The sequence below is a fragment of the Schistocerca serialis genome, chromosome 1 (genome assembly GCF_023864345.2).
Source record: "Schistocerca serialis cubense isolate TAMUIC-IGC-003099 chromosome 1, iqSchSeri2.2, whole genome shotgun sequence".
Lineage (NCBI taxonomy): Eukaryota > Metazoa > Arthropoda > Insecta > Orthoptera > Acrididae > Schistocerca > Schistocerca serialis.
In genome coordinates, this window is record NC_064638.1 from 664,032,672 (window position 1) to 664,053,114 (window position 20,443).

The window sequence follows — 20,443 nt, forward strand, 5'->3', positions numbered from 1 at the left end:
GTCTTGTCAGCTGGCGATGAATTTTATTGTGTATCAGTGGAAGTGGGTGATTTATTGTTAATGGTAGGTAAAGGTGATGTTTTAGGTACTGAAGTTGTGAAGGTTGAAGCTACAGTTATAGGTATCTTGGAGGAAATAATTTATGCATTTATCTCTGTTGGTGGAAGTGAACTAATGGCTCTTTATGAAAGCATGAATTATGAGTGAATGTGGAAGGCTGAATGTGGAAGTAATATGTTAGATTGTAGATCAGAATCCAAAGTGTCAGAAATCTGAGAGCAGAAGAAATGTAAAAGAGAATGAGTTAGATCAAAATTTTGTGCAATTTGAGCATAAAGTGAGTTCTAACATGGAATGATGCTGTAGCAGTAATTTACATCATATATTGGCAGAGGTTATCAGAGCTATTGGTGGTGATTTCTATAAGATATTGACAGATGTAATGGATGTTTTAAGTAATGAATCCTATGAATTATTGGCAGATTTCAATAAAGTTAATTGTGATGAAGTTTGTAAAAGTTTGGTGGAAACAAGAAAGGTTTTCTGTAAGGGATATGAAGTTTTAGGTTGTATGGTTAACTGAGAGAATGTTACAGCTACTGACAATGTTACTTCAAAGGAAGGGAACAGAATATTACTTGCTTATGAGGATGATATGATGAGGGATAGGATTTTGACAGTGGTTTAAAGCCAATAGATGATTTAAAAGTTGACCATGAGATATACAAGTGGATAATGGGGAAAGTATTTCTTTAGATGATTTTAATGCTGAATGGTACAGCAAGGAAGAAAGTGACTACTCTATAAATGATTGGAGGTTGGAAAAGTGTTGAAGTCATTACTGCCCCACTAGTGGGCACAGGAGAAATATAAAGTAGCAAGAGGTCTTGAAGTGAGAAAAAATACAACTGGGATGAAGGAAATGTTTAATGAATTGTTTGATGGTGATAATGAGACTTAGGGTTGGTCTGAAGTTGTAATGTGTACCATAAATATGGAGGAATAATGAAGGGTTGTTGAAAAACGTATTCTTAGGGAGCAATGTTTAGAGATGGGTGAAATTAAAAATGTGCAATCTGTAAGTGAAATAAATGGTATTGATGGAGAAAGGAAGTGTGCATTTCTTGAATCTAAAAATGGCATTCCAGTGATTGTCACAAATTTTGTCTGTAAACATAAAAGTTTCCATTGACAAATGAGGAAAGAGATGTCTAATTTGAGGAATTCCAAAAATGTTAAAAAGTTGGGATCCAAGTGATACTCGCACTGATGAGAAAAATGTTATAAGAGGCAATGGTGGCAGAGTTGCACCTTATGAATGAAAAACATGGCTTCTATTAATGTGTGTGTGTGTATGTATGCATAATTTTCATGTGTAGTTTATGAGAATTTTGGGGGTTATTTCTGGTCAGTGTAAAGGGTAAACTTGATGAATTTAAGATGTATGCAAGATGTACGGAGGTACAGCTTAGTGCAAGGAGAGTGTCACCACTGGCTGCATGACTCTTGGTATATAGACGTTGATTGAACATAATTAATTCCATTATTTGAAAGAGAGGAATAAATTGTACCGGGGGAAATTTTGAGGAGTTATTTAAATGTGTTACCTGTAGTATTTTGGATGGGTTTCTCATGTAATATGTGTGGTTTATTTGTAATTATTGTTCACACAATATTTGATGGGTAGAGGTCACCAGACCTCATTAAAATTTTAGTTGCTTGTAGGATTATAACATTTAGTTACATGCAAATAATGTGATATGTTTTTGGGTGTATATTATATGGGTTAATTCTATGATGTACATAACTTTACAAGGGTTTTTGATGGCTTTGTATGTAAAGTTTTGAGGACAACTTCATAATATGTTTAAGAGAATAATTCAAGAGATAAATGTTTCATTATGCAGCTAGGGTATTGATGAATTTAGAAAGCAGTTATCTGCTGAGTTGAAAAGAAAGTTAAAAGGACAATTTCTGCAGAAGGTAGTATTGCTTTTAAAGTGTCTAATCACACACAGTAAAACTGCAGAGAAATGATAAAATGTTTGTGGATTTAGGGTGTCAAAGAATATTCAGAGCATGAAAGATGTTTTCTAATAGGAATATCAACACAGTATTTGAAATGTCTAGCAGAATCAAATCTTTTGTCTATGCTCTAAATTAGTTTTTGCTTACTGTCCTGTTTTTGAGTGTATCAATTCCACTTGGGAGGGTGTTCAGTGCCTGATCTAGGGGGATTTGGGAAGTCATATGACTACTGGTAACTATTCCACAGTTGTATTTCAACAGAGATCATCCTCAAGCACAGACGGTACAGATTGATACCTGTTTCAGCACAGCAAGTGGCCAAAGCAGTCATGAATTTATATGGAGGTGGCTGGACTGCAAATGACCTAAACTTCAACATCAGATCATGATTCATGTGCTGTGTCTGTGAAAGTGAAGTACTACATAGAAATGCTCAAAGCAAAAAGTGCCATAAAAAGAGTGCAAATGATAAGGAATCTATCTTTCTATGTATTTGCAGCACATTACACTTGTCTACATCGAGATTCAATTGCCATTCCCTGCAGCATGCGTCAATTCGCTGCAGATCCTCCTGCATTTCAGTACAATTGTCCATTGTTACAACCTCTCGACACAACACAGCATCACCTGCAAAAAGCCTCAGTGAACTTCCGATGTCATCCACAAGGTCATTTATGTATATTGTGAATAGCAATGGTCCTAGGACACTCCCCTGCGGCACACCTGAAATGACTCTTACTTCGGAAGACTTCTCTCCATTGAGAATGACATGCTGCATTCTGTTATTTAGGAACTCTTCAATCCAATCACACAATTGGTCTGATAGTCCATATGCTCTTACTTTGTTCATTAAACGACTGTGGGGAACTGTATCGAACGCCTTGTGGAAGTCAAGAAACACGGCATCTACCGAGGAACCCGTGTCTATGGCCCTCTGAGTATCGTGGATGAATAGCGCGAGCTGGGCTTCACACAACCGTCTTTTTCGAAACCCATGCTGATTCCTACAGAGTAGATTTCTAGTCTCCAGAAAAGTCATTATACTCGAATTCTACAACTGATCGACATTATAGATATAGGTCTATAGTTCTGAACATCTGTTCGATGTCCCTTCTTGAAAACAGGGATGACCTGTGCCCTTTTCCAATTCTTTGGAATGCTACGCTCTTCTAGAGACCTACGGTACACCGCTGCAAGAAGGGGGGCAAGTTCCTTCGTGTACTCTGTGTAAAATCGAACTGGTATCCCATCAGGTCCAGCGGCCTTTCCTCTTTTGAGCGATTTTAATTGTTTCTCCATCCCTCTGTCATCTATTTCGATATCTACCATTTTGTCATCTGTGTGACAATCTAGAGAAGGAACTACAGTGCAGTCTTCCTCTGTGAAACAGCTTTGGAAAAAGACATTTAGTATTTCAGCCTTTAGTCTGTCATCCTCTGTTTCAGTACCATTTTGGCCACAGAGTGTCTGGACATTTTGTTTTGATCCACCTACCGCTTTGACATAAGACCAAAATTTCTTGGGATTTTCTGCCAAGTCAGTACATAGAACTTTACTTTCGAATTCATTGAGCGCCTTTCGCATAGCCCTCCTCACACTACATTTCGCTTCGTGTAATTTTTGTTTGTCTGCAATGCTTTGGCTATGTTTATGTTTGCTGTGAAGTTCTTTGCTTCTGCAGCAGTTTTCTAACTCGGTTGTTGTACCACGGTGGCTCTTTTCCATCTCTTATGATCTTGCTTGGCACATACTCATCTAACGCATATTGTACGATGGTTTTGAACTTTGTCCACTGATCCTCAACGCTATCTGTACTTGAGACAAAACTTTTGTGTTCAGCCATCAGGTACTCTGTAATCTGCTTTTTGTCACTTTTGCTAAACAGAAAAATCTTCCTACCTTTTTTAATATTTCTATTTACAGCTGAAATCATTGATGCAGTAACCACTTTATGATCGCTGATTCCCTGTTCTGCGTTAACTGTTTCAAATAGTTCGGGTCTGTTTGTCACCAGAAGGTCTAATATGTAATCGCCATGAGTCAGTTCTCTGCTTAACTGCTCAAGGTAGTATTCAGATAAAGCACTTAAAAAAATTTCACTGGATTCTTTGTCCCTGCCACCCGTTATGAACGTTTGACTCTCCCAGTCTATATCCGGCAAATTAAAATCTCCACCCAGAACTATAACAGGGTGGGGAAATCTACTCGAAATATTTTCTAAATTATCCTTCAGGTGCTCAGCCACAACAGCTGCTGAGCCAGGGGGCCTATACAGACATCCAGTTACCATGTCTGAGCCTGCTTTAACCATGACCTTCACCCAAATTATTTTACATTTCGGATCTCCGTCAATTTCTTTCGATACTATTGCACTTCTTATTGCTATAAATATGCTTCTCCCTTCTCTGTCCAGCCTGTCTCTGCGGTATACATTCCAATCTGAGTTTAGGATTTCATTACTGTTTACGTCTGGTTTCAGCCAACTTTCTGTCCCTAGTACTATATAGGCATTGTGACCATTTATTAATGAGAGCAGTTCTGGGACCTTTCTATAGATGCTGCTTCAGTTTACTATTAGCACATTAATATTGTTATTCCCTGTTGCATTTTCCCTACTCCTGACTGTATTGTCCAGCAATACAGTCAGTATTTCAGTGATAATACATGAGTATACAGTGCCCATTTCATGAGCACCTTCTTCTAAGTGTCAGGAATCAAATGAATGGAATTGAATGAGATATATGCTGACATGAATATAACTGAGAATACTTGCAAGTTGCAGCTCATCAGCACAAGAATCTTCCTGACACACTGGATCAAACAGTGAGACAAGTTTGGGGAACAATGTTGTTAAACCACATTGCAGTGAATTGTATGCGGCAACAAATTTTGAATATTACTCAACAGCAGATTCAGATTTCACAGATGTCTGCTTTCATAGTTGTACACTTTCTAACAGACTGCCTTCAATTTGGTTATTGTTTTGTTTTTATTTCACAGGAAACCTATTTTCTTGTTAGTTTGGGAAGGCCCACTCTTTCATTCCCTACTCATTTTGAATCTAAGACCACACACCTTTGCAGGTGGTGCAAAACAAATTTTGAGCAGTTTTGTAAGGTACTGGTAGCTAACATGGTTATGTTTGATTGATATTCTCATTGTCCGCCCCTGGTAGCTGAGTGGTCAGTGCGACGGAATGTCATACCTAACAGCCCGGGTTCAATTCCCCACTGGGTCAGGGATTTTCTCCGCTCAGGGACTGGTTGGTGTGTTGTCCTTATCATCATCATTTCATCCCCATTGAAATGGCGTCAACTTGAAAGACTTGCACCAGGCGAACGATCTACCCCGAGGGGGGCCCTAGACACACAGAATTTCCATATTCTCATTCAAGTAAAAACATTGTTTGCTTCAAGTGTCAGTGTATATCTATATAAACAGACTTAGATTTTTGAGAATTTTCAGAAGTTAATCCTTTTGTAGGTATTTTTTCTGTGGTGATTCAGTAAGCTCAAGTTTTTATTGTATTAGAATTGTGATCATTGGTCCATATGTATTTTGTATGGTTTTATTTTTGTAATTTAGGACCAAACACTATGGTGGTATGAATATCTCTCATGGCCCTTCTGTGAGATACTATTTTAGTGATAAGTGTGTTTCCTACTACAGAAACAAAGCCATTTTTTCTGACTTCACAAGTGACAATAGTAGAGATCCCCAGACAAACAGAAACTGATTGTTGTAGTAGTTTTTAATCATCTGGCACAGTGTAGTACCACAAGATGTCAGGCACATTCAGACCTGTTAAGACATAGTCCAAAAATCTTTGTAAAATGACAAAGTTGGTGGGAAGTATGATTCCCAAGGTCCACAGAAAACATACTAATTTTGTGGTAAGTATACTTCCCAGCTCTTGCAGTAACTACTTTCATACTAAATGTACTGCCCAAGAAACTTTCAAACAATGCTACTTTGTGGGACATATATTTCCCTCAGCCCTGAGAGCTGTATTGCACAACAAACAGAAACTACAGCTGGTGGAGTGGACTACCACTAGATGCCAGAACTGTACAAAAGTGATACAACATGTTCCCATAAAAACACTAAAGAAATACAATTACTGATAAGTATTTCCCACAAAAAGTTAATAGTTTTGTGGATATTGTATGTAGTAGTAACTAGGCATTTGTGATTTGCAGTTATTGTAGCACACACTGCTCAAGAAAAGTTTGGAAGACCATCATAAAATGTAGCCTATGATACTAGAGGTCTCATTGACCTAAGCACTTCTCGCATTGCCCAGTTGGAGTCCATATGCTGCATGATGTTTACTACTGGCATGTTTTGTGGCTGTTTACCAATCATGTAAACATACTGCTGCCACAGCAGTAAGCTGTGACCAGTTCAGTGACAACAACAACTTCATTCAGTTTGTGTTCAGCATTGCAGTAACATGTCATGTAGAGGCATACAACACTCTGATAGAGTCGGGATAGTGGCTCACTTTCAGTACGTCATACACAGCAAGATGTTGCTGATCATGGAAGTGTAATCTTCTTGGTAGCTATAATGATGGGACCATGGACCCCTGTAATTCCCATCTACAGCAATTTGACTGGTCCCAGATATCTCCAAGAGGTTCTACAGATGATTGTAAGGCCCTACAGATGTGAAATCAGTGACAACTTTGTCCTAGTCAATGAAAATGCAAGACCACACCATACTCTAGTAACATCTTGGTATCTTCAAAGATGCAACATCAACCGAATGCATTGGCCAGCACATTCACTAGACATGAATGCAATTGAGCATGCATGGACCCTGTTGAAGGTGGCCATTTCACAATGTCTGACAATCTTCAGGACCTCACAGACATTGCCATAGAAGAGTGGGACCTCATATTCCAAGATAAATTTGATACTCTCACACAGAGCATGCCCCACAGAGCGGAAGAACTCGTCCATGTGTGGGGAGGACATTATGTATTTTGTATTAAACCGAGGACCTAGAAACAACAGAGAGGCTTCATCCTGCCATAGCCCTCAGTCGTTCATAACCCCACATCAGGCCACAGCAGTCCACCCACCTCGCTGCCTCCCCACACTGAACCCAGGCTTATTGTGTGGTTCGGCCCCCAGTGGACCTCCCCAGGAACATCTCATACCAGACGAGTGTAACCCCAAATGTTTGCCTGGTGGAGTAATGACGGTGTACGCATACATGGAGACAGTGTTTGTGCAGCAATCACCAACACAGTGTAAGGAGAACCAGCCTGCATTCACTGAGGTAGATGGAAAACTGCCTTAAAAACCACCCACAGTCTGGCCGGCACACTGGACCTTGAGACTAATGTGCCGGGTGGATTCGTGCCAGCCGGCCTTGGTAGCTGAGTGGTTCTAGGTGCTTCAGTTCAGAATTGCACTGCTGCTATGATTGCAGGTTCGAATTCTGCCTTGGGCATGGATGTGTGTGATGTCCTTAGGTTAGTTAGGTTTAAGTAGTTCTAAGTCTAGTGGACTGAAGACCTCAGATGAAGTCCCATAGTGCTTAGAGCCATTTGAACCATTTGGATTCATGCCAGGGACAGGCACGCCTTCCCATTCGGGAAGCAGCACATTAGACCGCACGGCTAGCCAGGCGGGCACAGGGAGGACATACTCACTACTAAAGACTGATGATCGTCATCATGAGATAAAGATTTTCACTGTTTTTGTTTTTCAAGCTGTACCTGTAGGAGAGAGTCTGCTTTGTTTTGTAATGGTTTAAAGATTTTCACTGTTTTTGTTTTCAAGATGTTCACTTAGGAGAGAGCCTGCTTTGTTACGTAATGATTTGAAGTAACTAACCAAAATCGTTCTTGTTTTCAGAAGTAATTATGTTCATTTTGTTAATAAGGTATCATATAAACCTCAGTGGGTGTATTATAAAAAGTCACTGTATTAAACTCTATGATAACCCTATGGAATTCCAAACTTTTATTGAGGTGTGTATATTATAACTAACATAGCATTTATTTTTCTAACCCAAGTGTATATTGTCCACATTAATCATACATTAATGCTATTTCAAAGTTTATTAGAGCCCATTACCTCAAAACTGTTTTGGGGAATCAGTTAATTTTGTCCCAGATTCTTCTGTTGTCATAACTGATATCACTTTTTGTCTGTTAATTCCTTCAATTCTTAAAAGCAACTGGCAGTACTTGTAGCATATCAGACACACAAATTAAAAGACAATCAAAAAGCTTAATTTAAAGTTATTTGTTGACTGTTCTCTGAACTATTGCACCAGCCACTATACAGTGCTACTGGACATGGGCTGAGTTAGTTTATGTACCGGGTGATCAAAAAGTCAGTATAAATTTGAAAACTTAATAAACCACAGAATAATGTAGATAGAGGGTAAAAATTGACACACATGCTTGGAATGACATGGGGGTTTTATTAGAACCAAACAAAAAACGAATTTCACAAAATGTCCGACAGATGGCTCTGGACAGCAAAACATCAGTGACTGCGCATGAAAATTGTGTATAAAAGGAGCTGTAATGAGAGAGAGAATCAGATGCACCAGCAGTCGCAGCATGTTGACATTACCTGAAAAGGCGCTTTTAGTGAAGCTGTATTATCAGAATAGGGAATGTGCTAGTTCAGCGTTACCATCCTATCGCCATAGGGAGGGGATTCGAACAGGTAAAGGTCCGTTGACAAATGCAGCTGTGGTGAGAATGATTTTGAAGTTTGAAGCCACGGGCTGTTTAGACGATAGACTCTGTAGTGGCCAACCGAGCACAAGGCATAATGCTGCTGAGACAGTTCAGGAAGAAATGGAGACTGTAGCGGGTTTGTCTATGCACGGGGAAGTCAGTGCTCGTGCAGTCGCACGTTGCACCGGCATTCCATACACTACTGTTTGTTTGGCACTTAGGTGTACTCTCCGATGCTATCTGTACAAAATCCATCAGCATCATGAACTGTTACCTGGCGATTTAGTGAAGCAGAGGGCATTTGTGGTGTGGGCATTTCAAAAGATCGCAGAAGATGATGATTGGTTGAGTAACGTGTTGTGGACCGGTGAAGTTCATTTCACGCTCCAAGGGTATATCAATGCCCACAACTGCAGAATTTGGGCTACCGAAAATCCTAGAACTGTTGTGGAAACTCCATTGAATGACAAGCAAGTCACAGTATTGGTCGGATTTACCACATCTACCATTATCGGGCCATTTTTCTTCGAGTAAATGCGTGATTCTGGTTTTGTAACTGCTACCGTGACAGGTGAGAGGTATGCCAATATGTTACAGAATTGCATCATCCCCAGCCTGGCTGATAAACACCTACTGCAGTGTACGATGTTTATGCAGGATGGCACTCTACCCCATATTGCTAGATGCGTGAAAGATCTGTTGCGCGCGTCGTTTGGTGATGATCGTGTGCTCAGCCACCACTTTCATCATGCTTGGCTTCCCAGGTCCCCAGACCTCAGTCCGTGTGATTGCTGGCTTTGGTGTTACCTGAAGTCGCAAGTGTATTGTGATCGACTGACATCTCTGGGGATGCTGAAAGACAACATCCGACACCAATGCCTCACCATAACTCCGGACGTGCTTTACAGTGCTGTTCACAACATTATTCCACGACTACAGCTATTGTTGAGGAATGATGATGGATATATTGAGCATTTCCTGTAAAGAACATCATTTTTGCTTTGTCTTACTTTGTTATGGTAATTATTGCTATTCTGATCAGATGAAGCGCCATCTGTCAGACATTTTTTGAACGTTCGTATTTTTTTGGTTCTAATGAAACCCCATGTCATTCCAAGCATGTGTGTCAATTTGTACCTCTCTATCTACATTATTCCGTGATTTATTCAGTTTTCAAATTTATACTGACTTTTTGATCACCCGGTACATGCTGGAAACTGCACTGAGTACCATCAAGTAATTGGGAGCTGCTGTGAACAGGTGTGTTGAAAGTGCTACTGAGAATAATGTACCAGAGGTACCAAAGGTACCTCAGAAACTATACTTTCCTGTGGATTCCATCTTCTCTAGAGGAAGTGCAAGGTCTGACTGTGGGTGGCACGTAAATGGTAGGTCTAGGCATTTTGTACTGGTGAGACAGGGACGAGGGAGAAGTCAAGATGCTGCATTCAGCCCCCATCCATTACCACTAAAACTGCACCAGTAGGCCTCTTTTCACCTTGCTATTCCCATCCTTCTATGAACTTCTCAGTATGTGTGTACAATGCATATTATGTAAAATTTTGCTATGCGACCAAGCACAGCCAGCAATGATATCAAAGTGCCTTCAGTGAATTAGCTCTGTATTCTCTGGAACAAGTGACGTTTACTCCATAGAACAACAAACTGAACTTGAGAGATTTCCTTTGTATGACTTTTACTTGAGACTGTGTACCAATTGTAAGGGATTATGTAATGCTATTTTAGTTAAGCTAGATTGCTGGATGCCATTGAAGGAGATATAATTTATCAAAGTACATCCAATGTGGGATAAGACCCTAATCGTTGTGTTAAAGGATAATAAAGTTGTGAACTGTGGAAATTCTGGAAATAGATAATTATTTATATCAATCAATATATGTTCAGTAAATTTCTTGATAGTTATTGAGCCCTATTTTATGCACCAGGAACTTTCTCTATGTAAGGTCCAGGGAAGCACGAAGGCTGACAGGTTTGTCAAATCTTAAAATGCATACCTTGCAACTTACGTAAACTTTTAAGAAATGGAAATGCACGTTAATGTAAAACACAGCCAGAATATCCAGTCAACCTCCATGCTGAGCTTCATCATAGCACATCAGATGAACTTCCTGAGTCTTATATCAGATGCAGCATTTCATGAGAGAGACAGTCATTCATTGACAAATGATTTCAGTGCAGACCTATTATGTGGTGTTGATGTCTACTGTACTACAAGAGCTAATGACATTCACATTTGTGTGATATTTAACAGAATGGCTCAGCACCAGGTGGACAAAGAAGACATAGGAATTATTTTCTACAAAAAGAAAAATCTAGTATAGTTAACAGACATTTTGAATTCAATTTAATCTGCTTCACGTCTGATAGACTATAAATCTAAATTCCTTCTAGACCAGCAACCTTTATTCACATTTTTTTAACCTGACAGCCAGCATCAAATTACATAGATATTATTTAATTATTCAGGTTAGGTATAATGTAAGTGGAGACCAGTGACATGACTTAAATGTTGTAGCTGGAAGTAATTTGTTTGTATTATGTTTCCTGTATAGCTGTTGGCTTCTGGAGGAGATAATAAACTACTATGCAGAGGAGATCATATCCAGTTGACACAGTATTGGTGAGTTAAACTCTATACATTAATTATGAACAGATGGTCACTGATACCAGCTCACAAGCAAATGTATAGTAGTTTTCTTGTATCCTCAAAGAGTACCAGTGTCTGTTAATAGTAGGATTAAATATCAATATTTCAGTGTAGAGAGTAAATATTTTATTAAGTGTGACTTCAGCTATAAGAGTGAACTTATTTATTTCTAGGAAGGGAGACTGTTAGGTTTTGTAGAATTTCTGTGTTATGGTGAAAACTAGATATCAGCTTAAAACACGAAGCAGCAATAATTTAAAACAAAAAGCTAATGTACTGCCTTTAGAAGGAGTAGGTGAGGCAGATCCAACTGTGTGTGACCCAATGGTAGAAATTTTAGAACAGTTCAGATTACTTTCTGCTAGGCAGTTTGAAATGCTCACTATGGAGGACTTAGCCAGTCTACCCACTAAGGATGACTTGGCCATTGTACCCATTAAAGAGTACTTAGTCAGTTTACCAAGTAAGGATTTTATTGTCTTACAGAATGAAATAACTGGGATTGTCCAGCAACAGGCAAACCTTGGTACAAGTGTTACAGAATAAGCAACTGAAATAACAGAACTAAACAAGTCACAGGAACAATTTCCACAACAGGTAACATCACATATCAGTGAAATACACGAACTGAAATGTGGCAGGAAACAACTGATTCCACCAATGTGGACAGTTGGGGGGTCATAACATCGTTGTATGTCTGACTCAGTACTGCGCCGATAGCATTGTCACTAGCGTCAGTAGTGATAAACATTGTGGCATCCACCCGTGGGTGAGCAATAGTGACAGCGGAGGCCAACAGCTGTTTGAGTTCATTAAATGCCTTGTCCATGTCTGGTGTCCATGGTACCTGGTGGGTGCCAGAAGTTTGTGGGCCAGCGAGAGCATCTGTGAGAGGAGCCTGCACCGCAGAAGCGGCTGGCAAATGTTTCCGGTAATAATTAACTGTTCTGATGAACCTGCATAATTCCCTATAGATCTGAGGGCATAGCATCTCAAGAACAGGCTTGATCTTGTCCTGTGGTGGTGTCAGACTGTCCGATGACACAACATAACATAGGAATGTGATGGATGACTGGTGCAATTGAGTCTTTTTATTGTTCAGTTCAATACCAGCGGCTGCTAAAATATCTGTCACAACTTGAACACACTCCTCACTCTGTTCCAAAGTAGAAGCAAAAACCAATATGTCGTCCATGTATATGAAACAAAAGTCTAGATGGGATAAAGTTTGATTGATGAAACGCTGCCACGTTTGGCGGGCATTTTTCAACCCAAACGGCATAAATTTGTATTGGAACAGCCTGAAGGGAGTGGTTATGGCAGTCTTTTCAATATCCTCTGGAGCCATAGGAATCTGATGAAATGCATGCTTACAGTCCAAAACAGAGAAGTACTTTGCACCTGCGAGCGCATGACTGAAGTCTGCGATGTGTGGGACCGGATATTTATCAATGATGGTGCGGGCATTTAAACGCCTATAGTCTCTGACCATACGCCAAGTACCGTCTTTCTTTTGGTCAAACAGGATAGGACTAGCCCTGCAACCAGAAGAAGGTTCAGTTATTCCCTTTTGTAACAGATTGTCCAATTGTTCTTTTGTAATTTTCATAAATTCCAGCTTGAGGCGGCATGGGCGTTGCGATATGGGTGGCCCATCGGTTAGACGTAACCGATGAACTGTGCCATTAGTGACTACTGCAATACGTGGCGCGGCATGACAGTCAGACGTCCGTGAAGCGGAGCAGGCAGTGGCGGACGGGCCAAGCTGTGGTGCTGAGGGCACGGAAGTACAGGTGTGCCACCCGCTCGTAGGCTGCGTAAAGGCCGCACACGTGTTAACATGGGCGAGGTTGGTACACTGGTTCTTGGTAGCGGGCCGTGCCGCTACGAGCGCTGTAGGCACAAGTGGGCATGGCCGAACAGCAGATGGCCGTAGTTCATTGCCACGAGCTTGGCAAGTTAATTGTCCATTCGGAACGCAAGGAGCATGAGCACTCGGGCATACCCTATCATTACAAAAGGGGGTGCTGACACAGTTTACAGAGTTCACAACATTGTCGTTAATGTGCGCGGGCACGGGAACACCCGATTGGCATGGACTGACCTTGTCTGTAGCCGACGAGTCGTCTGCTTGTAGTGCCACGAGGCGTTGTTGTGTGGAGGCCAACTCGTGGTGTATGTCACGGAGATGCAGCAGCATTTCCGTACGTTCCATCCGCAACTTTGAAGACTTGGCGCACTCCACTAGCCACTTGTTTGTCCAAGATTGCAGCTCCAAGGATAGGTTTACACACTTCTTAGCACAGCACACATGTTTGGTGTTAGCCGAACTATCACTCGGCGAAGCGAAAGGAATATGCATGTTAAGGAGGGGGTAAAACACAGTATTTTGCACAAAATCTAGTGACAACTGATAGTGCTTGAGGAAATCAATTCCGAGAATAGGTTCTTCAATTGTTGACACTAGAAACGTCCACTCCAGCTTGCACTCGGGCGAAAGTTTCACTGTATACAAAGTGGAACCCGAACACTGTAGGGTAGACAAGTTCACTGCACGAAATACTGTTTTGTGTGGTTGCACTTTATTGGTTGCTAGGCGAACCGGCAGCAAAGAGACGTCTGCGCCAGTGTCTACCAGAAAACATACACCTGATCGTAAATCGCGAACATAGACTCGACCACACCTAATGTTATTGTCCGAAACGGAGTGCAACGTGGGATGGTGCCCGTTGTTTACATCGCAGGAGGTGGCACCGTAGCCTACCTGCGGTTGGAGATTGGGTAAGAACACGGTGACTTGCATTTGCGAGCTTGCTCCCCGAATCTCGCGTGGAAGAAACAGTAAGTTTGGGCGGGCCTGAGCTCCTGTGGGTAGTTGCTAGGTGACAGAGTATGTGCCCCAGAGTCTTCCACAGAAGCCGATGCACTGTCGTTGCGGGGAGTTGAAGGTGGAGGCAGGGCGGCTAGTTTAACAAACTTGTTATTAGCAGCACCAGACAAGGGCGTGGCATCAGAAAGCGTCTTAGTGCGGTAACATCCAGAATGCAGTGCACGGAGCTCACGTTGCCTGGTGGAGTATGCTCTGTCAGTGGCGCGTAAATGTTCATTTACTGGCCTATCTTCATACGCAGAGATTGCAGTCTGGACAGGCAAAGGCAACTTTTCAGTCCAGATTTCTGCGAGTGTGTCATCAGGCATAACTTGCTCATCGACGAGAAGACGGATGCACCGCCACAGCTGGGACGGAGACCTGTCGCCGAGACGCTCTTCGTAGATGAGCTGTCGCACACTTTCTCTCCTGGTTTTAGAGACGCGCTCCAGTATCGTCTGTTTCGCCACAGCATACTTCCCTGCTAGGGGGGGGGGTGCTTTGACCAGATCGTAAATTAAATTGACGCAGTCGTGAAGATGGTTCATGAGGCAGGCGAAGCGTGTGTCGTCGTCCAAAGCACAGACATTGAATGTTTGCTCAACCAGGTTAAACCAGAACTCCGGGTGAGCAGGTTTGAAGTCTGGTAATTTCGGCAGATTCGGCACTGCAGTCACTGCGGAAGTGCGCCTATTACTTCGGACGGAAGTAGAGCATGCCGAAGATTGCGAGTCCGAATTATTGGCGTCCCGTAATGCGGGAATCGCGAAATTCACTTGACGCCAGAGGGGGGGGGGGGGGGGCTGAGAAGCGACGGACGCTCAAACGGTGTGAGGATCGTCATCAAAATGTGCATTCTCATTGACATGGTAGCTCAGAGAGAAGCCACAAATGCTTAAGTACGCCGGTGAATGTCCATTATGCACACGGTATTCACTCGACCATGAGTGGTGGGGCTGGTTGTAGATGTCGGAGTAATTACTGTCCAGCACAGAATTGTTGACTTGATTAGAAGCAACACAAGGATCCCACACACGTCCACTAGGATGCACACTCGGTGTGATATTTGCTGTTTGGCGAGCATTGAACACCTGTTGACTAGCCGGCGCGGAAGGATACACACGTGGCGGGAACTGATTCGAGTTTGAATTTACTACTGGATTTTCCAAAGTAGCAAAACCTCGCTCGACGCCACGAATTGTATTGAATTGTGTGTTCAACACAGGAGTAGGAATGTTCCGACCAACACTCTGTGGAGAACACGTGGGAAGGTCCAGGCTAACAAAGCCAGAGTCCACGACCGTTGGCGGTTGGTAGAAACTGGCGGCACTCGATGAATTCCACTGCATGTTCTGGCTGAAAGATTCCGAAGATTCTTGCGGCATGTCCACTATGACGGCAGAAGTGCTGGGGAGATGTTGCTGGAATCCGGGCGGCGGTGAATGCTGAAAGGCCATTGTCTGGAGCTGAACAAAGGGCCTCGCGATCGCGGAGAAACCTGACGTGGTAGGCGCGTAAATAACCTTCGGGCGGTAACTCGGACGCGTATTACACAAAAACGGGCTCACCAGTGAGGGAATATAGAATAGTTGTAGGTAAACAACTAGAATTCTCTCAGATACAGATTTATTCACACTTAGCTTCTACACGGATACAAGTCCGGAGGCTAACTGCCGTTAGCGTCCAACATCCTGCCCAAAGCCCTCTCCTCAAAGATAGCACACTTACACACAGAACAAATATTGATATTTATGGCACTCTACACCACAAACTCATGTAAATCAGTGTTGGCCGTGGTATTGTTGAGGTTTTACTGTGATTTCCCTTTGACGTACCTTCTGAATGGAAACCCTAGAACTAAACTGGTAATTTAACATGCATGATAGCAGCTAAAGTAAAGTAAACCCAGCTGACCTTTTGAAACTCAACCTTGGTCAAACTTTAAGGTAGCTCAGTGTCATGTACCAGAAAACCAGAATCAACTGATCAATGCTAATCAATAATGCTCACTTTAAATTCAAATGCAAGATATTTCAAGAATTTAAACTTCAAAGTTAATGACTAATTTCAAAAAGGATACTTGTAATCAGTGTAAATGACTCAGTATATACCAAATGGTATCCCCATCCCTCTATGAACTTCTCAGTATCTGTGTACAGCATATATTATGGGAAATTTTACTGCATGACTGAGTGGGGCCAGCAATGATAGAGAAGTGACTGATGTGAGTTAACTGTGTATTCTCTGGAACAAGTGATGCTTACTCCACGCAATATCAATATAAACTTGAGAGATTTTATTTGAATGACTTACATTTTAGACTATGTACAGATTGAAAGGGATTGCATCACACTGTTTTAGTTAAGCTACATTGTTGGATACTATTAAAGGAAAAGTTGTAATTTATCAAAGTATGTCTGCTGTGGAACAAGAATCTACTCATTAGGTTACATAATAAAGAAGCTGTGAACTGTGAAAATTCAAGGAATATATAATTATCCATATTAATCATTTATTATTATGTTCAGTGAATGTACCAGGAACTATCTCTGTAAGACCCAGGGACTTGTGAAGGTTGATGGGTTGATCAAATAGTGATTTATGTAAGCTTTTAAGAAATGGAATGGCATGTTAATGTACAGCATGGCCAGAATATCTGATCATCCTCCAGACTGAGCTTCATCATAGCACATTAGACAAACTCCCTGATTTTTAGACCAGACTCAGCTTTTCACAGCAGACACAGTCATTCACCAATGAATAATTTCAGCAAAGCCTTTCAGGTTTCTTTGGCAGGTCTATTGTGCAGTGGTGGGTTTTTCTGTATACAAGAGCTAATGATATTTGTATTTTTTTTCATCTTTAGGAAAAAAGATTCAACACTAGGTGCACAATGAAGACATGAAATTATTTTTTGAAAAAGGAAAAATCTAGTCACAGTTAACAAACATTATTAATTCAATTTAATCTGCTTCATATCTGATAGACCATAAACATAAATTCCAACTAAACCAGCAATATTTATAGACATTCCATTCATCTACATCTACATCTACATAGTTACTCTGCAATTCACATTTAAGTCCTTGGCAGAGGGTTCATCGAACCACAATCATACTATCTCCCTACCATTCCACTCCCGAACAGTGCGCGGGAAAAACAAACACCTAAACCTTTCTGATTGAGCTCTGATTTCTCTTATTTTATTTTGATGATCATTCCTACCTATGTAGGCTGGGCTCAACAAAATATTTTCGCATTCGGAAGAGAAAGTTGGTGACTGAAATTTCGTAAATAGATCTCGCCGCGACGAAAAACGTATTTGCTTTAACGACTTCCATCCCAACTCGCGTATCATATCTGCCACACTCTCTCCCCTATTACGTGATAATACAAAACAAGCTGCCCTTTTTTTGCACCCTTTCAATGTCCTCCGTCAATCCCACCTGGTAAGGATCCCACACCGCGCAGCAATATTCTAACAGAGGATGAACGAGTGTAGTGTAAGCTGTCTCTTTAGTGGACTTGTTGCATCTTCTAAGTGTCCTGCCAATGAAATGCAACCTTTGGCTCGCCTTCCCCACAATATTATCTATGTAGTCTTTCCAACTGAAGTTGTTCGTAATTTTTACACCCAGGTACTTAGTTGAATTGACAGCCTTGAGAATTGTACTATTTATCGAGTAATCGAATTTCAACAGATTTACCGAGCGAGGTGGCGCAGTGGTTAGCACATCGGACTCGCATTCGGGAGGACGACGGTTCAATCCCATCTCCGGCCATCCTGATTTAGGTTTTCCGTGATTTCCCTAAATCGTTTCAGGCAAATGCCGGGATGGTTCCTTTGAGAGGGCACGGCCGATTTCCTTCCCCATCCTTCCCTCACCCGAGCTTGCGCTCCGTCTCTAATGACCTCGTTGTCGACGGGACGTTAAACACTAATCTCGTCCTCCTCCCTCCTCCTCCAACAGATTTCTTTTGGGACTCATGTGGATCACCTCATACTTTTTGTTATTTAGCGTCAACTGCCACCTGCCACACCATACAGCAATCTTTTCTAAATCGCTTTGCAACTGATACTGGTCTTTGGATGACCTTACTGGATGGTAAATTACAGCATCATCTGTGAACAACCTAAGAGAACTGCTCAGACTGTCACCCAGGTCATTTACATAGATCAGCAACAGCAGAGGTCCCAGGATGCTTCCCTGGGGAACATCTACATCTACATCTACATCTACATCCATACTCTGCAAGCCACCTGACGGTGTGTGGCGGATGGTACCCTGAGTACCTCTATTGGTTCTCCCTTCTATTCCAGTCTTGTATTGTTCATGGAAACACCTGATATCACTTCAGTTTTACTCAATGATTTGCCATCTATTACTACGAACTGCAACCTTCCCGACAGGAAATCACGAATCCAATCACACAACTGAGATGATACCCCATAGGCCCACAGCTTGATTAGAAGTTGCTTGTGAGAAATGGTGTCAAATGCTTTCCGGAAATCTAGAAATACGGAATTAACTTGAGATCCCCTGTCGATAGTGGCCATTACTTCGTGTGAATAAAGAGCTAGCTGCGTTGCACAAGAACGAAGTTTTCTGAAACCATGCTGATTACGTATCAGTAGATCATTCCCTTCGAGGTGATTCATAATGTTTGAATACAGTACATGCTCCAAAACCCTACTGCAAACCGACATCAATGATATAGGTCTGCAGTTCGATGGATTACTCCTACTACCCTTCTTAAACACTGGTGCGACCTGCGCAATTTTCCAATCTGCAGCTACAGATCTATCGGTGAGTGAGCGGTTGTATATGATTGCTAAGTAGGGAGCTATTGTATCAGCATAATCTGAAAGGAATCTAATCGGTGTACAATCTGGACCTGAAGACTTGCCCATATCAAGCGATTTGAGTTGCTTCGCAACCCCTAAGGTATCTACTTTTAAGAAACTCATGCTAGCAGCTGTTCGTGTTTCAAATTCTGGAATATTCCATTCGTCTTCCCTGGTGAAGGAATTTCGGAAACTACATAGATAGTGTCTAAATATTAGTGTTGAATATAGTATAACCTGTTAAGGAATATTCAGTGTCCTGTGTCAATGGGAGGCAAATGTAAAATGTTAGGGTCTATTAATCATCAGCAGTTCAAATGTGTGATGAATAATCAAACCTTTAGGGAAATGATGGTAAGGGATGTTAGGAACGACCAGATGCATTCAATGTGTATGCCTTTGGGCTCATTTAAAATGTTGCATGTTGAAGTGGCTGTTCTGATAGACACTGAGGGAACATGTGCGATCAGCTGTGGATTGTGGAGCACACAGGAACAAACGGCAAAGGTCATCTGGGATTTGTAGTCGTACTCATTCCACAGACTGTCAGAGAAGGTCGAGAGGACCAACCTTGCTGAACGAGTTTCAATGAAGCTCACAATCTGCAACATTGTGACCAAAACTGATCATGGGCACCTGGCAAACCTGAAGATAAACAGCAGAAACTCTTGCCATATGTGAAGGGGCATTATCTTGCTGAAAAGTAAGCCCAGGATGCCTTGCTCAGAAGGGAAATAAAACGGGGCATAGGATACTGTTGATGTAAGCTATGCTGTAAGGGTGCCACGTATGACAATCAAAGGAGTCCTGCTATGAAAAGAAATGGTACCGCAGACAATCACACTGGGCTGTCATTTCTACGGAGGGTGACAGCCAGGATGGCATCCCACCATTGTCTGGGGCATCTCCAGAAAAGTCATCAGCCTCATATCTCAGTGATGAGTCCCACTTCGAACTGAACTCTGATACCAGGGAATACATGTCTGGGGTTGCCACGGGCAGTGGTGGGATACCAGCCTGACTGTTGCTCATGTGGTCCAACGATCAGGAGTGATGGTTTGGGGGGCCATTTCTTTTCACAGCTGGACCCCTTAGGTTGTCATCCACAGTGCCATTACAGGACAGTGGTATGTTGACAATATTCTATGCCCTGTTTTTTGTTGCCCTTCATGGCAAGTCATCCTGGGCTTACATTTCAGCAAGAAGGTGGTCACCCACTCGTGATAAGAGTTCCCACTTCTTGTCTTCCTGCTTGCCAAACCCTACCTTGGTCATAAACATTGTCAGACCTCTCCCCAAATGGGAATGTTTGGAGCATTATGGGCA